This window comes from Triplophysa dalaica, chromosome 5, assembly GCF_015846415.1.
Source record: "Triplophysa dalaica isolate WHDGS20190420 chromosome 5, ASM1584641v1, whole genome shotgun sequence".
NCBI classification, from domain to species: Eukaryota; Metazoa; Chordata; class Actinopteri; order Cypriniformes; family Nemacheilidae; genus Triplophysa; species Triplophysa dalaica.
In genome coordinates this window covers 14,802,827-14,816,021 of record NC_079546.1, presented here as the reverse complement: position 1 = coordinate 14,816,021, position 13,195 = coordinate 14,802,827, and the positions used below count along the sequence as shown (strand labels likewise).

The 13,195-nt window shown below is 41.5% G+C and overlaps 11 non-coding genes across 11 annotated transcripts; all 11 read left to right on the top strand.

Moving 5' to 3' along the window:
• The first annotated feature begins 1,415 nt into the window (after nucleotides 1-1,415).
• On the top strand, nucleotides 1,416-1,488 carry trnav-cac (transfer RNA valine (anticodon CAC)). The gene has a single exon. It is a non-coding gene; the product is annotated as a tRNA-Val (tRNA).
• A 962-nt stretch (nucleotides 1,489-2,450) lies between these two features.
• On the top strand, nucleotides 2,451-2,523 carry trnav-uac (transfer RNA valine (anticodon UAC)). The gene has a single exon. It is a non-coding gene; the product is annotated as a tRNA-Val (tRNA).
• Nucleotides 2,524-4,252: 1,729 nt separating this feature from the next.
• On the top strand, nucleotides 4,253-4,325 carry trnav-uac (transfer RNA valine (anticodon UAC)). The gene has a single exon. It is a non-coding gene; the product is annotated as a tRNA-Val (tRNA).
• Nucleotides 4,326-5,207: 882 nt separating this feature from the next.
• On the top strand, nucleotides 5,208-5,280 carry trnav-cac (transfer RNA valine (anticodon CAC)). The gene has a single exon. It is a non-coding gene; the product is annotated as a tRNA-Val (tRNA).
• Nucleotides 5,281-6,161: 881 nt separating this feature from the next.
• Nucleotides 6,162-6,234, top strand: trnav-cac (transfer RNA valine (anticodon CAC)). Its single transcript has one exon. It is a non-coding gene; the product is annotated as a tRNA-Val (tRNA).
• A 1,846-nt stretch (nucleotides 6,235-8,080) lies between these two features.
• On the top strand, nucleotides 8,081-8,153 carry trnav-cac (transfer RNA valine (anticodon CAC)). Its single transcript has one exon. It is a non-coding gene; the product is annotated as a tRNA-Val (tRNA).
• A 978-nt stretch (nucleotides 8,154-9,131) lies between these two features.
• Nucleotides 9,132-9,204, top strand: trnav-uac (transfer RNA valine (anticodon UAC)). Its single transcript has one exon. It is a non-coding gene; the product is annotated as a tRNA-Val (tRNA).
• Nucleotides 9,205-9,640: 436 nt separating this feature from the next.
• On the top strand, nucleotides 9,641-9,713 carry trnav-cac (transfer RNA valine (anticodon CAC)). The gene has a single exon. It is a non-coding gene; the product is annotated as a tRNA-Val (tRNA).
• A 1,220-nt stretch (nucleotides 9,714-10,933) lies between these two features.
• trnav-uac (transfer RNA valine (anticodon UAC)) lies at nucleotides 10,934-11,006 on the top strand. Its single transcript has one exon. It is a non-coding gene; the product is annotated as a tRNA-Val (tRNA).
• Nucleotides 11,007-11,888: 882 nt separating this feature from the next.
• On the top strand, nucleotides 11,889-11,961 carry trnav-cac (transfer RNA valine (anticodon CAC)). The gene has a single exon. It is a non-coding gene; the product is annotated as a tRNA-Val (tRNA).
• A 978-nt stretch (nucleotides 11,962-12,939) lies between these two features.
• Nucleotides 12,940-13,012, top strand: trnav-uac (transfer RNA valine (anticodon UAC)). The gene has a single exon. It is a non-coding gene; the product is annotated as a tRNA-Val (tRNA).
• Nucleotides 13,013-13,195: the final 183 nt, after the last annotated feature.

The following is a 13,195-nucleotide window of genomic DNA, read 5'->3' as shown; positions in this document are numbered from 1 at the left end:
TTACCTGAATAAACTTGACCTTGAATACCTTCAAATTTGTGACTGGCAAGTTTCTTGCCAAAGTCAGACAATAGTTGCGTGGTCTGTTTTAAACCAGCGCCAGGTTGACGACGTACGCAGGAATTGTCCACGTTTCTGTTTTGTAGTGGTTATCACGTTTGCTTTACACGCAAAAGGTCCTCGGTTCGAAACCGAGCAGAAACATAGTCTGCTTTAAGCCATAGAGTGGAATATAATGACAAGGTAACCAAACCTTTAAGCATTCAATGCACGGTTTCGTAAACAAGGTTTAAGACTAGTCCCAGACTAAGATGAATGTTCGAGATGTCTTACCTGAATAAACTTGACCTGGAATACCTTCAAATTTGTGACTGGCAAGTTTCTTGCCAAAGTCAGACAATGCTTGCGTGGTCTGTTTTAAACCAGCGCCAGATTGACGACGTACGCAGGACTTGTCCACATTTCTGTAGTGTAGTGGTTATCACGTTTGCTTTACACGCAAAAGGTCCTCGGTTCGAAACCGAGCAGAAACATAGTCTGCTTTAAGCCATAGAGTGGAATATAACGACAAGGTAACCAAACCTTAAGCATTCAATGCACTGTTTTGTAGACAAGGCTTAAGACTAGTCCCATACTGAAATGAATGTTCGAGATGTCTCACCTGAATAAACTTGACCTGGAACACCTTCAAATTTGTGACTGGCAAGTTTCTTGCCAAATTCAGAGTTTCTTTAGTGTAGTGGTTATCACGTTCGCCTCACACGCGAAAGGTCCTCGGTTCGAAACCAAGCAGAAACATAGTCTGTTTTAAGCCATAGAGTGGAATATAATGACAAGGTAACCAAACCTTTAAGCATTCAATGCACGGTTTTTATAGACTGCCGAAATTCAGCCTCTATTATGTTACAAGCTATGTTCTTTTAGTGACTGTCGCATTCTCCTGACGTGAAAGGTCCCTAGTCGAAACCGAGCAGAAACATAGTCTGCTTTAAGCCATAGAGTGGAATATAACGATAAGGTAACCAAACCTTTAAGCATTCAATGCACGGTTTTGTAGACTGTCGAAATTCAGCCTCTATTATGTCACGTACTATGTTCTTTTAGTGACTGTCGCATTCTCCTGACGTGAAAGGTCCCTAGTCGAAACCGAGCAGAAACATAGTCTGCTTTAAGCCATAGAGTGGAATATAATGACAAGGTAACCAAACCTTTAAGCATTCAATGCACGGTTTCGTAGACAAGGCATAAGACTAGTCCCATACTAAGATGAATGTTCGAGATGTCTTACCTGAATAAACTTGACCTGGAATACCTTCAAATTTGTGACTGGCAAGTTTCTTGCCAAAGTCATTCAATACTTGCGTGGTCTGTTTTAAACCAGCGCCAGGTTGACGACGTACGCAGGAATTGTCCACGTTTCTGTAGTGTAGTGGTTATCACGTTTGCTTCACACGCAAAAGGTCCTCGGTTCGAAACCGAGCAGAAACATAGTCTGCTTTAAGCCATAGAGTGGAATATAATGACAAGGTAACCAAACCTTTAAGCATTCAATGCACGGTTTTGTAGACTGTCGAAATTCAGCCTCTATTATGTCACGTACTATGTTCTTTTAGTGACTGTCGCATTCTCCTGACGTGAAAGGTCCCTAGTCGAAACCGAGCAGAAACATAGTCTGCTTTAAGCCATAGAGTGGAATATAATGACAAGGTAACCAAACCTTTAAGCATTCAATGCACGGTTTCGTAGACAAGGCTTAAGACTAGTCCCAGACTAAGATGATTGTTTGAGATTCCTTAACTGAAAAATCTTGCCCTGAAACACCTTAAAATTTGTTACTGGCAAATTTATGCGAAATTCAGAGTTTCTGAAGTGTAGTGGTTATCACGTTTGCTTTACACGCAAAAGGTCCTCGGTTCGAAACCGAGCAGAAACATAGTCTGCTTTATGCCATAGAGTGGAATATAATGACAAGGTAACCAAACCTTTAAGCATTCAATGCACGGTTTCGTAGACAAGGCTTAAGACTAGTCCCAGACTAAGATGAGTGTTTGAGATTTCTTAACTGAAAAATCTTGCCCTGAAACACCTTAAAATTTGTGACTGGCAAATTTATGCGAAATTCAGAGTTTCTGTAGCGTATTGGTTATCACGTTCGCCTAACACGCGAAGGGTCCCAGAAACAGTTTTCAGGTTTTGGCGTCAACCAGAGCAGATGCCATCGGTGTAAAACGTAGCTGCACTGCGTATCGGCCTGATTGAAAGCTTTTTGGGATTGTCAAATTCAGCCTCTATTATGTCACGTACTATGTTCTTTTAGTGACTGTCGCATTCCCCTGACGCATTGCACCTTCAAATTTGTGACTGGCAAGTTTCTTGCCAAAGTCAGACAATGCTTGCGTGGTCTGTTTTAAACCAGCGCCAGTTTGACGACGTACGCAGGAATTGTCCACGTTTCTGTAGTGTAGTGGTTATCACGTTTGCTTTACACGCAAAAGGTCCTCGGTTCGAAACCGAGCAGAAACATAGTCTGCTTTAATCCATAGAGTGGAATATAACGACAAGGTAACCAAACCTTAAGAATTCAATGCATGGTTTTTATAGACTGTCGAAATTCAGCCTCTATTATGTCACGTACTATGTTCTTTTAGTGACTGTCGCATTCTCCTGACGTGAAAGGTCCCTAGTCGAAACCGAGCAGAAACATAGTCTGCTTTAAGCCATAGAGTGGAATATAATGACAAGGTAACCAAACCTTTAAGCATTCAATGCACGGTTTCGTAGACAAGGCATAAGACTAGTCCCATACTAAGATGAATGTTCGAGATGTCTTACCTGAATAAACTTGACCTGGAATACCTTCAAATTTTTGACTGGCATGTTTCTTGCCAAAGTCATTCAATACTTGCGTGGTCTGTTTTAAACCAGCGCCAGGTTGACGACGTACGCAGGAATTGTCCACGTTTCTGTAGTGTAGTGGTTATCACGTTTGCTTCACACGCAAAAGGTCCTCAGTTCGAAACCGAGCAGAAACATAGTCTGCTTTAAGCCATAGAGTGGAATATAATGACAAGGTAACCAAACCTTTAAGCATTCAATGCACGGTTTTGTAGACTGTCGAAATTCAGCCTCTATTATGTCACGTACTATGTTCTTTTAGTGACTGTCGCATTCTCCTGACGTGAAAGGTCCCTAGTCGAAACCGAGCAGAAACATAGTCTGCTTTAAGCCATAGAGTGGAATATAATGACAAGGTAACCAAACCTTTAAGCATTCAATGCACGGTTTCGTAGACAAGGCTTAAGACTAGTCCCAGACTAAGATGATTGTTTGAGATTCCTTAACTGAAAAATCTTGCCCTGAAACACCTTAAAATTTGTTACTGGCAAATTTATGCGAAATTCAGAGTTTCTGAAGTGTAGTGGTTATCACGTTTGCTTTACACGCAAAAGGTCCTCGGTTCGAGACCGAGCAGAAACAGTTTTCAGGTTTTGGCGTCAACCAGAGCAAATGCCATCGGTGTAAAACGTAGCTGCACTGCGTATCGGCCTGATTGAAAGCTTTTTGGGATTGTCAAATTCAGCCTCTATTATGTCACGTACTATGTTCTTTTAATGACTGTCGCATTCTCCTGACGTGAAAGGTCCCTAGTCGAAACCGAGCAGAATAATCGCCTTCTTTAAGTCATATGGTTAAACGTAATTACAAGCTAAACAAAACTTTAAGCATTCAATGCCCAGTTTTGTAGACAAGGCTTAAGACTAGTTCCAGACTAAGATGAATGTTCGAGATGTCTTACCTGAATAAACTTGACCTTGAATACCTTCAAATTTGTGACTGGCAAGTTTCTTGCCAAAGTCAGACAATAGTTGCGTGGTCTGTTTTAAACCAGCGCCAGGTTGACGACGTACGCAGGAATTGTCCACGTTTCTGTTTTGTAGTGGTTATCACGTTTGCTTTACACGCAAAAGGTCCTCGGTTCGAAACCGAGCAGAAACATAGTCTGCTTTAAGCCATAGAGTGGAATATAATGACAAGGTAACCAAACCTTTAAGCATTCAATGCACGGTTTCGTAAACAAGGTTTAAGACTAGTCCCAGACTAAGATGAATGTTCGAGATGTCTTACCTGAATAAACTTGACCTGGAATACCTTCAAATTTGTGACTGGCAAGTTTCTTGCCAAAGTCAGACAATGCTTGCGTGGTCTGTTTTAAACCAGCGCCAGATTGACGACGTACGCAGGACTTGTCCACGTTTCTGTAGTGTAGTGGTTATCACGTTTGCTTTACACGCAAAAGGTCCTCGGTTCGAAACCGAGCAGAAACATAGTCTGCTTTAAGCCATAGAGTGGAATATAACGACAAGGTAACCAAACCTTAAGCATTCAATGCACTGTTTTGTAGACAAGGCTTAAGACTAGTCCCATACTGAAATGAATGTTCGAGATGTCTCACCTGAATAAACTTGACCTGGAACACCTTCAAATTTGTGACTGGCAAGTTTCTTGCCAAATTCAGAGTTTCTTTAGTGTAGTGGTTATCACGTTCGCCTCACACGCGAAAGGTCCTCGGTTCGAAACCGAGCAGAAACATAGTCTGTTTTAAGCCATAGAGTGGAATATAATGACAAGGTAACCAAACCTTTAAGCATTCAATGCACGGTTTTTATAGACTGCCGAAATTCAGCCTCTATTATGTTACAAGCTATGTTCTTTTAGTGACTGTCGCATTCTCCTGACGTGAAAGGTCCCTAGTCGAAACCGAGCAGAAACATAGTCTGCTTTAAGCCATAGAGTGGAATATAACGATAAGGTAACCAAACCTTTAAGCATTCAATGCACGGTTTTGTAGACTGTCGAAATTCAGCCTCTATTATGTCACGTACTATGTTCTTTTAGTGACTGTCGCATTCTCCTGACGTGAAAGGTCCCTAGTCGAAACCGAGCAGAAACATAGTCTGCTTTAAGCCATAGAGTGGAATATAATGACAAGGTAACCAAACCTTTAAGCATTCAATGCACGGTTTCGTAGACAAGGCATAAGACTAGTCCCATACTAAGATGAATGTTCGAGATGTCTTACCTGAATAAACTTGACCTGGAATACCTTCAAATTTGTGACTGGCAAGTTTCTTGCCAAAGTCATTCAATACTTGCGTGGTCTGTTTTAAACCAGCGCCAGGTTGACGACGTACGCAGGAATTGTCCACGTTTCTGTAGTGTAGTGGTTATCACGTTTGCTTCACACGCAAAAGGTCCTCGGTTCGAAACCGAGCAGAAACATAGTCTGCTTTAAGCCATAGAGTGGAATATAATGACAAGGTAACCAAACCTTTAAGCATTCAATGCACGGTTTTGTAGACTGTCGAAATTCAGCCTCTATTATGTCACGTACTATGTTCTTTTAGTGACTGTCGCATTCTCCTGACGTGAAAGGTCCCTAGTCGAAACCGAGCAGAAACATAGTCTGCTTTAAGCCATAGAGTGGAATATAATGACAAGGTAACCAAACCTTTAAGCATTCAATGCACGGTTTCGTAGACAAGGCTTAAGACTAGTCCCAGACTAAGATGATTGTTTGAGATTCCTTAACTGAAAAATCTTGCCCTGAAACACCTTAAAATTTGTTACTGGCAAATTTATGCGAAATTCAGAGTTTCTGAAGTGTAGTGGTTATCACGTTTGCTTTACACGCAAAGGGTCCTCGGTTCGAAACCGAGCAGAAACATAGTCTGCTTTAATCCATAGAGTGGAATATAACGACAAGGTAACCAAACCTTAAGCATTCAATGCACGGTTTTTATAGACTGTCGAAATTCAGCCTCTATTATGTCACGTACTATGTTCTTTTAGTGACTGTCGCATTCTCCTGACGTGAAAGGTCCCTAGTCGAAACCGAGCAGAAACATAGTCTGCTTTAAGCCATAGAGTGGAATATAATGACAAGGTAACCAAACCTTTAAGCATTCAATGCACGGTTTCGTAGACAAGGCATAAGACTAGTCCCATACTAAGATGAATGTTCGAGATGTCTTACCTGAATAAACTTGACCTGGAATACCTTCAAATTTGTGACTGGCATGTTTCTTGCCAAAGTCATTCAATACTTGCGTGGTCTGTTTTAAACCAGCGCCAGGTTGACGACGTACGCAGGAATTGTCCACGTTTCTGTAGTGTAGTGGTTATCACGTTTGCTTCACACGCAAAAGGTCCTCGGTTCGAAACCGAGCAGAAACATAGTCTGCTTTAAGCCATAGAGTGGAATATAATGACAAGGTAACCAAACCTTTAAGCATTCAATGCACGGTTTTGTAGACTGTCGAAATTCAGCCTCTATTATGTCACGTACTATGTTCTTTTAGTGACTGTCGCATTCTCCTGACGTGAAAGGTCCCTAGTCGAAACCGAGCAGAAACATAGTCTGCTTTAAGCCATAGAGTGGAATATAATGACAAGGTAACCAAACCTTTAAGCATTCAATGCACGGTTTCGTAGACAAGGCTTAAGACTAGTCCCAGACTAAGATGATTGTTTGAGATTCCTTAACTGAAAAATCTTGCCCTGAAACACCTTAAAATTTGTTACTGGCAAATTTATGCGAAATTCAGAGTTTCTGAAGTGTAGTGGTTATCACGTTTGCTTTACACGCAAAAGGTCCTCGGTTCGAGACCGAGCAGAAACAGTTTTCAGGTTTTGGCGTCAACCAGAGCAAATGCCATCGGTGTAAAACGTAGCTGCACTGCGTATCGGCCTGATTGAAAGCTTTTTGGGATTGTCAAATTCAGCCTCTATTATGTCACGTACTATGTTCTTTTAATGACTGTCGCATTCTCCTGACGTGAAAGGTCCCTAGTCGAAACCGAGCAGAATAATCGCCTTCTTTAAGTCATATGGTTAAACGTAATTACAAGCTAAACAAAACTTTAAGCATTCAATGCCCAGTTTTGTAGACAAGGCTTAAGACTAGTTCCAGACTAAGATGAATGTTCGAGATGTCTTACCTGAATAAACTTGACCTTGAATACCTTCAAATTTGTGACTGGCAAGTTTCTTGCCAAAGTCAGACAATAGTTGCGTGGTCTGTTTTAAACCAGCGCCAAGTTGACGACGTACGCAGGAATTGTCCACGTTTCTGTTTTGTAGTGGTTATCACGTTTGCTTTACACGCAAAAGGTCCTCGGTTCGAAACCGAGCAGAAACATAGTCTGCTTTAAGCCATAGAGTGGAATATAACGACAAGGTAACCAAACCTTAAGCATTCAATGCACTGTTTTGTAGACAAGGCTTAAGACTAGTCCCATACTGAAATGAATGTTCGAGATGTCTCACCTGAATAAACTTGACCTGGAACACCTTCAAATTTGTGACTGGCAAGTTTCTTGCCAAATTCAGAGTTTCTTTAGTGTAGTGGTTATCACGTTCGCCTCACACGCGAAAGGTCCTCGGTTCGAAACCAAGCAGAAACATAGTCTGTTTTAAGCCATAGAGTGGAATATAATGACAAGGTAACCAAACCTTTAAGCATTCAATGCACGGTTTTTATAGACTGCCGAAATTCAGCCTCTATTATGTTACAAGCTATGTTCTTTTAGTGACTGTCGCATTCTCCTGATGTGAAAGGTCCCTAGTCGAAACCGAGCAGAAACATAGTCTGCTTTAAGCCATAGAGTGGAATATAACGATAAGGTAACCAAACCTTTAAGCATTCAATGCACGGTTTTGTAGACTGTCGAAATTCAGCCTCTATTATGTCACGTACTATGTTCTTTTAGTGACTGTCGCATTCTCCTGACGTGAAAGGTCCCTAGTCGAAACCGAGCAGAAACATAGTCTGCTTTAAGCCATAGAGTGGAATATAATGACAAGGTAACCAAACCTTTAAGCATTCAATGCACGGTTTCGTAGACAAGGCATAAGACTAGTCCCATACTAAGATGAATGTTCGAGATGTCTTACCTGAATAAACTTGACCTGGAATACCTTCAAATTTGTGACTGGCAAGTTTCTTGCCAAAGTCATTCAATACTTGCGTGGTCTGTTTTAAACCAGCGCCAGGTTGACGACGTACGCAGGAATTGTCCACGTTTCTGTAGTGTAGTGGTTATCACGTTTGCTTCACACGCAAAAGGTCCTCGGTTCGAAACCGAGCAGAAACATAGTCTGCTTTAAGCCATAGAGTGGAATATAATGACAAGGTAACCAAACCTTTAAGCATTCAATGCACGGTTTTGTAGACTGTCGAAATTCAGCCTCTATTATGTCACGTACTATGTTCTTTTAGTGACTGTCGCATTCTCCTGACGTGAAAGGTCCCTAGTCGAAACCGAGCAGAAACATAGTCTGCTTTAAGCCATAGAGTGGAATATAATGACAAGGTAACCAAACCTTTAAGCATTCAATGCACGGTTTCGTAGACAAGGCTTAAGACTAGTCCCAGACTAAGATGATTGTTTGAGATTCCTTAACTGAAAAATCTTGCCCTGAAACACCTTAAAATTTGTTACTGGCAAATTTATGCGAAATTCAGAGTTTCTGAAGTGTAGTGGTTATCACGTTTGCTTTACACGCAAAAGGTCCTCGGTTCGAAACCGAGCAGAAACATAGTCTGCTTTATGCCATAGAGTGGAATATAATGACAAGGTAACCAAACCTTTAAGCATTCAATGCACGGTTTCGTAGACAAGGCTTAAGACTAGTCCCAGACTAAGATGAGTGTTTGAGATTTCTTAACTGAAAAATCTTGCCCTGAAACACCTTAAAATTTGTGACTGGCAAATTTATGCGAAATTCAGAGTTTCTGTAGCGTATTGGTTATCACGTTCGCCTAACACGCGAAGGGTCCTCGGTTCGAGACCGAGCAGAAACAGTTTTCAGGTTTTGGCGTCAACCAGAGCAGATGCCATCGGTGTAAAACGTAGCTGCACTGCGTATCGGCCTGATTGAAAGCTTTTTGGGATTGTCAAATTCAGCCTCTATTATGTCACGTACTATGTTCTTTTAGTGACTGTCGCATTCCCCTGACGCATTGCACCTTCAAATTTGTGACTGGCAAGTTTCTTGCCAAAGTCAGACAATGCTTGCGTGGTCTGTTTTAAACCAGCGCCAGTTTGACGACGTACGCAGGAATTGTCCACGTTTCTGTAGTGTAGTGGTTATCACGTTTGCTTTACACGCAAAAGGTCCTCGGTTCGAAACCGAGCAGAAACATAGTCTGCTTTAATCCATAGAGTGGAATATAACGACAAGGTAACCAAACCTTAAGAATTCAATGCACGGTTTTTATAGACTGTCGAAATTCAGCCTCTATTATGTCACGTACTATGTTCTTTTAGTGACTGTCGCATTCTCCTGACGTGAAAGGTCCCTAGTCGAAACCGAGCAGAAACATAGTCTGCTTTAAGCCATAGAGTGGAATATAATGACAAGGTAACCAAACCTTTAAGCATTCAATGCACGGTTTCGTAGACAAGGCATAAGACTAGTCCCATACTAAGATGAATGTTCGAGATGTCTTACCTGAATAAACTTGACCTGGAATACCTTCAAATTTTTGACTGGCATGTTTCTTGCCAAAGTCATTCAATACTTGCGTGGTCTGTTTTAAACCAGCGCCAGGTTGACGACGTACGCAGGAATTGTCCACGTTTCTGTAGTGTAGTGGTTATCACGTTTGCTTCACACGCAAAAGGTCCTCGGTTCGAAACCGAGCAGAAACATAGTCTGCTTTAAGCCATAGAGTGGAATATAATGACAAGGTAACCAAACCTTTAAGCATTCAATGCACGGTTTTGTAGACTGTCGAAATTCAGCCTCTATTATGTCACGTACTATGTTCTTTTAGTGACTGTCGCATTCTCCTGACGTGAAAGGTCCCTAGTCGAAACCGAGCAGAAACATAGTCTGCTTTAAGCCATAGAGTGGAATATAATGACAAGGTAACCAAACCTTTAAGCATTCAATGCACGGTTTCGTAGACAAGGCTTAAGACTAGTCCCAGACTAAGATGATTGTTTGAGATTCCTTAACTGAAAAATCTTGCCCTGAAACACCTTAAAATTTGTTACTGGCAAATTTATGCGAAATTCAGAGTTTCTGAAGTGTAGTGGTTATCACGTTTGCTTTACACGCAAAAGGTCCTCGGTTCGAGACCGAGCAGAAACAGTTTTCAGGTTTTGGCGTCAACCAGAGCAAATGCCATCGGTGTAAAACGTAGCTGCACTGCGTATCGGCCTGATTGAAAGCTTTTTGGGATTGTCAAATTCAGCCTCTATTATGTCACGTACTATGTTCTTTTAATGACTGTCGCATTCTCCTGACGTGAAAGGTCCCTAGTCGAAACCGAGCAGAATAATCGCCTTCTTTAAGTCATATGGTTAAACGTAATTACAAGCTAAACAAAACTTTAAGCATTCAATGCCCAGTTTTGTAGACAAGGCTTAAGACTAGTTCCAGACTAAGATGAATGTTCGAGATGTCTTACCTGAATAAACTTGACCTTGAATACCTTCAAATTTGTGACTGGCAAGTTTCTTGCCAAAGTCAGACAATAGTTGCGTGGTCTGTTTTAAACCAGCGCCAGGTTGACGACGTACGCAGGAATTGTCCACGTTTCTGTTTTGTAGTGGTTATCACGTTTGCTTTACACGCAAAAGGTCCTCGGTTCGAAACCGAGCAGAAACATAGTCTGCTTTAAGCCATAGAGTGGAATATAATGACAAGGTAACCAAACCTTTAAGCATTCAATGCACGGTTTCGTAAACAAGGTTTAAGACTAGTCCCAGACTAAGATGAATGTTCGAGATGTCTTACCTGAATAAACTTGACCTGGAATACCTTCAAATTTGTGACTGGCAAGTTTCTTGCCAAAGTCAGACAATGCTTGCGTGGTCTGTTTTAAACCAGCGCCAGATTGACGACGTACGCAGGACTTGTCCACGTTTCTGTAGTGTAGTGGTTATCACGTTTGCTTTACACGCAAAAGGTCCTCGGTTCGAAACCGAGCAGAAACATAGTCTGCTTTAAGCCATAGAGTGGAATATAACGACAAGGTAACCAAACCTTAAGCATTCAATGCACTGTTTTGTAGACAAGGCTTAAGACTAGTCCCATACTGAAATGAATGTTCGAGATGTCTCACCTGAATAAACTTGACCTGGAACACCTTCAAATTTGTGACTGGCAAGTTTCTTGCCAAATTCAGAGTTTCTTTAGTGTAGTGGTTATCACGTTCGCCTCACACGCGAAAGGTCCTCGGTTCGAAACCGAGCAGAAACATAGTCTGTTTTAAGCCATAGAGTGGAATATAATGACAAGGTAACCAAACCTTTAAGCATTCAATGCACGGTTTTTATAGACTGCCGAAATTCAGCCTCTATTATGTTACAAGCTATGTTCTTTTAGTGACTGTCGCATTCTCCTGACGTGAAAGGTCCCTAGTCGAAACCGAGCAGAAACATAGTCTGCTTTAAGCCATAGAGTGGAATATAACGATAAGGTAACCAAACCTTTAAGCATTCAATGCACGGTTTTGTAGACTGTCGAAATTCAGCCTCTATTATGTCACGTACTATGTTCTTTTAGTGACTGTCGCATTCTCCTGACGTGAAAGGTCCCTAGTCGAAACCGAGCAGAAACATAGTCTGCTTTAAGCCATAGAGTGGAATATAATGACAAGGTAACCAAACCTTTAAGCATTCAATGCACGGTTTCGTAGACAAGGCATAAGACTAGTCCCATACTAAGATGAATGTTCGAGATGTCTTACCTGAATAAACTTGACCTGGAATACCTTCAAATTTGTGACTGGCAAGTTTCTTGCCAAAGTCATTCAATACTTGCGTGGTCTGTTTTAAACCAGCGGCAGGTTGACGACGTACGCAGGAATTGTCCACGTTTCTGTAGTGTAGTGGTTATCACGTTTGCTTCACACGCAAAAGGTCCTCGGTTCGAAACCGAGCAGAAACATAGTCTGCTTTAAGCCATAGAGTGGAATATAATGACAAGGTAACCAAACCTTTAAGCATTCAATGCACGGTTTTGTAGACTGTCGAAATTCAGCCTCTATTATGTCACGTACTATGTTCTTTTAGTGACTGTCGCATTCTCCTGACGTGAAAGGTCCCTAGTCGAAACCGAGCAGAAACATAGTCTGCTTTAAGCCATAGAGTGGAATATAATGACAAGGTAACCAAACCTTTAAGCATTCAATGCACGGTTTCGTAGACAAGGCTTAAGACTAGTCCCAGACTAAGATGATTGTTTGAGATTCCTTAACTGAAAAATCTTGCCCTGAAACACCTTAAAATTTGTTACTGGCAAATTTATGCGAAATTCAGAGTTTCTGAAGTGTAGTGGTTATCACGTTTGCTTTACACGCAAAAGGTCCTCGGTTCGAAACCGAGCAGAAACATAGTCTGCTTTATGCCATAGAGTGGAATATAATGACAAGGTAACCAAACCTTTAAGCATTCAATGCACGGTTTCGTAGAAAAGGCTTAAGACTAGTCCCAGACTAAGATGAGTGTTTGAGATTTCTTAACTGAAAAATCTTGCCCTGAAACACCTTAAAATTTGTGACTGGCAAATTTATGCGAAATTCAGAGTTTCTGTAGCGTATTGGTTATCACGTTCGCCTAACACGCGAAGGGTCCTCGGTTCGAGACCGAGCAGAAACAGTTTTCAGGTTTTGGCGTCAACCAGAGCAGATGCCATCGGTGTAAAACGTAGCTGCACTGCGTATCGGCCTGATTGAAAGCTTTTTGGGATTGTCAAATTCAGCCTCTATTATGTCACGTACTATGTTCTTTTAGTGACTGTCGCATTCCCCTGACGCATTGCACCTTCAAATTTGTGACTGGCAAGTTTCTTGCCAAAGTCAGACAATGCTTGCGTGGTCTGTTTTAAACCAGCGCCAGTTTGACGACGTACGCAGGAATTGTCCACGTTTCTGTAGTGTAGTGGTTATCACGTTTGCTTTACACGCAAAAGGTCCTCGGTTCGAAACCGAGCAGAAACATAGTCTGCTTTAATCCATAGAGTGGAATATAACGACAAGGTAACCAAACCTTAAGAATTCAATGCACGGTTTTTATAGACTGTCGAAATTCAGCCTCTATTATGTCACGTACTATGTTCTTTTAGTGACTGTCGCATTCTCCTGACGTGAAAGGTCCCTAGTCGAAACCGAGCAGAAACATAG